General features: G+C 38.8%; 2 pseudogenes; both read left to right on the top strand.

Annotated features, from left to right (window-relative positions):
* Positions 1-881: 881 nt before the first annotated feature.
* Positions 882-1,490, top strand: LOC137617402 (uncharacterized; annotated as a pseudogene).
* Positions 1,489-4,334, top strand: LOC137617401 (uncharacterized; annotated as a pseudogene).
* Positions 4,335-7,921: the final 3,587 nt, after the last annotated feature.

Here is a 7,921-nt window from a genome sequence, read left to right as displayed (position 1 = left end):
TTTGATACACAATTCAATGCTTGTTCTTCATCACAAATAACATTTTTTTTAAAGTTTACCTCGTAAGGTGTTGCATCACTTTATTGCACATCATCTTCAAATAACATTTCAGATGTATCTTCATCATCAGATAGCACTAATGAAAGTTAATCATCACTATCAACAAACAAACCCACTGTTTCGCTAATATTTTGAGGAGTTTTATAAAATGTCCCGACGAACAATGAAAATCCCTCGTGGCTCTGTTTACTCTCTGTACCAAACGTTTGAGAGAGTAGTGTTGCCTTCTCATCAACTTCACCTTTTTTTTATTTCATTGAACATTTGAATGTTTCTGATAGCAGCTAAACACCTCATTGAATTCTTCCTCTAAGACATAATTGATGTTTATGCGTAAAAATATAAAATGTGATACAGAAAGGAAAAATCACTTAAATATCTCTCACAAGCACAAAAGTAATACTCATCTCTCTGTCACTGATCGAAGCACACTAAAGATTTGATCGATCATCGAGATAAGATCAATCCCTCACGTGGTCGATGCCGACGGGAAAAAATGTCGTTCGGTAGCCCATAAAATATATATAAATCCAATAAATAGGAAAAGAAAACTGTGTCAGCTGACACCTGATGTCTGACAGGTGAAACACAAAATTTGACAGTGTCATATGGGCACAATAAATTTCCATTTTTATGATTAATATACTTTGGATTGCTTTCATATTTCGTCTGGCAACAGCAGGGTCCCTTACCTCTTTGAAAATGGCAAAATCTTATGTTGGCGAAATTTTCACGAATTTGCTAAATTTACAGGCCGCCTCTCCCCTTAAAGAGAAAACTCAACGTGTTATCTCACATTTACCACAAACTATCCGGGCGTTATGAAGGGTGTTAAATTCAACCTGAAGCTAATTCCGGAGTATGACGGCAGCGGCGCTACATCAGTGGTGGAGTGACTGAAAAAACTAGAATTAGTGTGCAACCTCCAAGGCGTCAACGACATGGCGAGCGTGATTTCACTGCGCCTCACCTGCGGCGCCTTTGCTGACCGATTCTGACAGGAAGTCTCATGAGAAAGTGAAGAAGGCACTGCTGGCCGCATTTGCTGCTGATCCGTGTGTGACGTACGGCCAGTTCATCAACAGTAGGATGCGCAGAGGAGAGTCGCCGGACGTACACTTGGCTGACCTACGGCGTCTAGCAACTCTATTCAGTGGGATGACTGACAAGGGCCTGGCCTGTGCCTTCGAGGCTGGGCTACCGGAGGAGTTCCGCCAGCTGTTAAGGGCCGGGTCTCGTATGGAAGCTCTCAACCTGGACCAAAGGTAGTCATTAGGGACGACGGTGCAATGGCGTCATCTGAAATCAGCCTGGGCGCCATAGCCAGCCCCGGCACTGAGCAGTGTGCAGGCGTTACGCGGCAACGATGTTTTGTGTGTGGCGGTCCAAATCATGTCGCCAGGGACTGTTTGTCTCGCCACCGGAGTGATGGAGAAAGTGAAGAGACAGGAATCAGGGGATTGAGACTTTCCTGTCACAAAGTGTCGCGTGCTGGTGGATACCGGGTGCTCATGGAGCATTGCTCACGTCTCCTGCTGCAATATGTGGACAAAAAACAGTGTAAGCATGGTTACTCTGAGCGGGGAGGAGTGGCAGTGTGAGGGAACGGGCTTTGTGCATCTTCAGCTGAGCAGTGTGGTCTCTGCTGATGTGTGTGTGTGTGTAACTGCCATGAAGCCCAGGGTTACACATTCATCCTTGGTATGGACGGTGTAATATCACTCGGAGAAGTCACAGTTGATGCGCAGGGTGAAGTAAGTTTTATTAATGAGTCTGTGTTGTGTGCCGCATTCGGCACCGTGTTGAGAGTTGATGAGCATGACTTCTGTGCCACATATGATCCTGACACTTAATGCTGGACTGCAGCTTGGAAGTGGGCAGATAACAAGGAGCCAAGTGTTTTACAGAATAAAGTGGAAACCTACCCTATTCTCAAGAGGCAAGGCATCTATATGAAGAGGAACTCCAAGCATGGATAAAGGATGGATGGTTAGTGCCGTATGACGAGACCAAATATGGTAGAGCTAAAGGCCTGATTTCACTCAGGGCAGTCATGCAGCACAACAAAGGGAAGGTGCGACCTGTGATGGACAATAGGGAGCTAAACACAAACATCAAAGCCTTTACCGCAAAAAGTGACGTGTGTGCGGAAAGGCTGCGGGAGTGGAGGAGGCCAGGAGTGAATATCTCTGTGATAGACCTTGTCAAGGCCTACCTGCAAATGAGGATTCACCCGTCTGTGGCCTTATCAGGCAATTTGCTTCAAGGGCCAAAATTATTGCCTAACTCGTTTGGGTTTTGGTCTTAACGTGTCCCCATTAATTATTAGGGCAGTCTTGAGCTGTGTCCTCGCTCAGGACCGGGTTGTGAAGGGAGGAAAATAAGCCTACATTGATGTCATTTTTGTCAATGAAGATCTTGTTAAGGCCACCCACGTGAAAGCACATCTGCATAGCTTTGGCTAACGAGTAAACTGCCCAAACGTCTTGTTGATGGGGCAAGAATGCTAGGCCTAAGGGTCTCGGGGGAGCATGGAGGACTGTTCTGGAGAAGAGATAACGAGGTAATGGAAGTACCTAAGGAGCTTACGCGAAGGTCTATTTTTTCCTACTGTGGTGAGCTGGTGGGTCACTATCCTGTGTGTGGTTGGCTGTGGGTGTCAACGGCATTTGTCAAGAGGAGAGTCAATGAATTAACACAGGGATGGGACGATGTCATCAAAGGTGGGGGAAATAAGAGCACTTCTGGAGGAAGTTGTTGAAAAAGTCAGAGGAAGTGACCCTGTGAGAGGCCGATGTAGTGGCAACGGTAGCGAGGCCAAGGTTTGGGTGGACGTCCGCTCCATAACACTCGGTTTCATGATGGAATTCTATGGGAGCATTGTTGAAGATGCTAGTTGGCTACGAAAGAATGATTTGTGCCATATAAACATGGTGGAGTTAGACGCAGTTATAAAAGGACTGAACTTCGCACTGACCTGGGGTGTCAAGGAAGTGGAAGTGATCACGGACTCGTTAACAGTACATCGTTGGAACTCAGATGTCATCTCGGGGAAAGGTAGACTTAAGACAAAGGTGGCAAGCGAGATGCTTATTTGAAGGCGAATTGGGATAGTTCTCTCCTTGATAGAGAAATACGGCCTCCGGCTGTCTGAATCTCTCGTACCGTCTATCAACAATAAAGCAGACAGCTTGACACGCATGCCTAAGCGCTGGTTGACACCTCCCCCCACCCACTCATAGGATAAACATGTGTGCCGCCAGCACCAGTGCAACCGACATCAACAAAATCACAGAGATCCACCATGCAACGGGTCATCCAGGCGTCAAGCGTACACTGTATTTTGTGAAGAAAGTAAATCCTACAGTTACCAGGCAGCAGGTTCAGGCAGTCGTTGCCAATTGTGAGATATGTCAGTCCATTGACCCTGCACCGACAAAGTGGCGAAAAGGAGTCCTGAGCATTGAGAAAGTGTGGCAAAGACTAGGGATGGACATTACTCATTATGGGGGCCAGCACTACCTGACACTCATAGACTGCGGGCCGTTACGTTTTGCAGTCCTGCGCCGGCTGAGGCTCCAGACCAGCGAGTGTTATCAAACAGCTGGAGGCAGTGTTCTGTGAACGTGGGGCAACTGAAGAATTATTGACTGATAACAACACTGCCTTCCGTCCGGCTTCATTTCCGGTGTGCTCATGTTCCGTCTGGCAACGGCGTGGTTGAGAGATGCCATCGCACAGTAAAGGTCATTGCCGCAAGAAAAGGCTGTTCTGTGGAAGAGGCAGTTTACCTGTACAACTTGAGGTCTCAGGATGATCGCACACCGTCAACAGCACCTGTGAGTTTGTTATACTAATATCCAGTTAGGGTCCACGGAGTGGATCAGGATTCCCATAAAGAGAGCGAACCATATATTCATGGCCCTAACCAGGTCGGAGACGAAGTGTGGGTAAAGCCAAACAATGCATGTTGCAACGAGCGACGCTGAAGAGGCACGGTAACAAAAGTAATATCCCGCCAGGCCGTAGAAGTCGACGAAGTTCCCCGCCATGTGAAGGACCTGCATCGATGCACCTCCAGGGAAGTAGAAGCTATAACGACGGCCAACGAAACGGACAAGGAGATTTACATTGGAGTAAAAACCCGGATTGCTGACGAGGAAGAAGGGTCATCTGGTGCAAGTGATGAGTCGGAACATAATGAACTAGAACGGACGCTGCTGCGGCGGTCGTCAATGATCAGAAAAGCTTGCATATGTACTGTATGCGAATGAGAGTCGGGGGCAAGGGATATATTTTCTAAGTGTGAATGTGATTCAGGGGTGAGTGTTGTATTGTGTTTTTGTTTATAAGCTCAGAATTACTGACACAACACAAACCTCCCCATTTTTCACCATACATCTTAAAATTTTTATTGTTATTGTTATTATTATTATTATTATTATTATTATTATTATTATTATTATTATTATTATTATTGTGTTTATGTTTCTGTTTATAAGTGTTTGTGAGTGGTTTTGGTGTATGGTTGTTTGGGAGCACTGTTGTATTGGGATTGTTATACGAGGGTAGTGTTTCCTTTAAAGAAAATAAAAACGGCAAGGATAACGGAAGGGGGCAGTAATCCTGGAAAGTTCATACCAATCACTGCCGTTGATGTGCTCTTGTAACCTTTTCAACTAATATATTAAAGAGAAAACTCAATGTGTTGTCTCACTTTTACCACAGAAAATTTTTCTGTACTTATACCTGTCGAATCCAGGTTTTTTTGTACTTAGAATTGACATCAACCCATCTTCACCATCATAGCTAATTGGTATGTTTGTGACTTGGCAGTCGATTAATGGTGAATTTTGCACATTTAGACGTCTTTTTCATATTCAAATAAGCCATATATTTTTTATACATGAATGTTTAGATTCTCCTCACGACCTTGGAATCAGAGCCACTCAAAGGCAAGAGCTTCTAACCGGCTGGGAGTCGAACCCTGATCCGGGTAGCTTGTATAAACAGTGACACTAACTCTAGGCCACTAAAAAGATAACAGTCACTGACAATTTTTCTGTTTTTATACCTGTCGAACTCAGGTTTTGTTGTAATTAGAATTGAAATCAACCCATCTTCTCCATCGTAGCTAATTGGTATGTTTGTGACTTGACATTCGATTAATGATAAATTTTGCCCATTCAGACTTGTTTTTCATATTCAAATAAGTCATATGTTTTTTACACAATAACGTCTGGATTTTTTTAATGACCTTGGGATCAGAGCCACAGGTGAAATCACACAAAGGTAAGAGCTTCTAACCGGCCGGGAGACGAACCCTAGTCCGGGAAGCTTGTATAAGCAGTGACATTACCGCTTGGCCACGAAGAAAGATAAAAGTCAAATACAATATTTTTGTACTTATACCTGTCGAATTCAGGTTTTTTGTACTTACAATTGACATCAACCCATCTTAACTAACGTAGCTAATTGGTATGTTGGTGACTTGGCATTCGATTATTGATATATTTTGCACATTTAGACATGTTTTTCATATTCAAGCAAGCCATATATTTTTTTACATGAATGTTTAGATTTTTCTTAACGACCTCGGAATGATAGCCACAGGCGAAATCACACAAAGGCAAGAGCTTCTAACCGGCTGGGAGTCGAACCCTGGTCCGGGTAGCATGTATAAACAGTGACACTACCTCCAGGCCACGAAGAAATATAAAAGTCATTGATAAGTCTTCTGTGCTTATACCTGTCGAATTCAGGTTTTTCGTACTTAGAATTGACATCAACCTATCTTCACCATCGTAGCTAATTGGTATGTTTGTGACTTGGCATTCGATTTATGATAATTTTCGCTCATTTAGACTTGTTTGTCATATTCAAATAGGCCATAAGTTTTTTTATACATTAACGTCTGGATTTTCTTAACGACCTTGGGATCAGAGCCACTGGCGAAAATTCACAAAGACAAGAGCTTCTAACCGGCTTGGAGTCGAACCCTGGTCTCGGAAGCTTGTATAAACATTGACACTACCACTTGGCAACGGAGAAAGATAAAAGACAATGACATACTTTGTGTACTTATACCTGTCGAATTCATTAACCTTATCCCTGATATATAGCTTTTTATCAAATATCCACCATATATCATAGGAATCTATGAACATGTGTCAATAAATGGGTTTTCTTTCATTGTGTTCATAATATATTTTTCTTTGACACCAAAAACATATATAGCAAAAAACTATCAATAACAAGATGATTGTATCAATGACTAATATTTGATATATTATAGGAAAACACGCTCACATTTATACACGTATAAATATATATATATATATATATATATATATATATATATATATATATATATATATATATATATATACATATATATATATATATATATATATATATATATATATATATATATTTATATATATATATATATATATATATATATATATATATATATATATATATATATATATATATATATATATGTGTGTGTGTTTATATATATATATATATATATATATATATATATATATATATATATATATATATATATATATATATATATATATATATACATATTTATATATATACATATATATATATATATATATATATATATATATATATATATATATATATATATATATATATATATCTATATATATATATATATATATATATATATATATATATATATATATATATATATATATATATATATACACACATATATATATATATATATATATATATATATATATATATATATATATATGTCTATATATATATATATATATATATATATATATATATATATATATATATATATATATATATATATATAGACATATATATATATATATATATATATATATATATATATATATATATATATATAGACATATATATATATATATATATATATATATATATATATATATATATATATATATATATACATATATATATATATATATATATATATATATATATATATATATATATATATATATATATATATATATATATATATATATATATAGACAGTTACTAAACCACTTGGCCACGAAAAAAGATAAAAGTCAATGACAATTCTTATGTACTTATACATGTATAATTCAGATGTTTTGTACTTAGAATTGAAATCAACCCATCTTCACCATCGTAGCTAATTGGTAGTTTGTTACTTGGCACTTGATTAATGATAAATTTTGCACATCTAGACGTGTTTTTCATATTTAAATAAGCCATATATATTTTTGATACATTAACATCTGGATGCTCTTAACGACCTCGGGATCAAAGCCCCAGGTGAAATCACACAAAGACAAGATCTTGTGACCGGCCGGGAATCGAACCCTAGTCCGGCAAGCTTGTATAGACAGTGTCTAAACCACTTGGCCATAACGAAAGATAAAAGTCAATGACAATTCTTCTGTACTTATACCTGTCGAATTTAGTTGTTTTGTACTTAAAATTGAAATCAAACCATCTTCACCATCGTAGCTAATTGTTAGTTTGTTACTTGGCTTTTGATTAATGATAAATTTTGCACATTTGGACGTGTTTTTCATATTCAAATAAGCCATATATATTTTAATGTATGGATTCTCTTAACGACTTCGGGATCTGAGCCCCAGGCAAAATCACACAAAGACAATAGCTTGTGACCGGCCGGGAACCAACCCTCGTCCGGCAACTTGTATAGACAGTGACTAAACCACTTAGCCACAAAGAAAGATATAAGTAAATGACAATTCTTCTGTACTTATACCTGTTGAATTAAGTGGTTTTGAACTTAGAATTGAAATCAACCCTTCTTCACCATCGTAGCGAATTAATA

This window comes from Palaemon carinicauda, chromosome 23, assembly GCF_036898095.1.
Source record: "Palaemon carinicauda isolate YSFRI2023 chromosome 23, ASM3689809v2, whole genome shotgun sequence".
Classification (NCBI taxonomy): Eukaryota; Metazoa; Arthropoda; class Malacostraca; order Decapoda; family Palaemonidae; genus Palaemon; species Palaemon carinicauda.
Note: the sequence above shows the minus strand (reverse complement) of the source record. Positions and strands in the feature narration are given on the sequence as shown.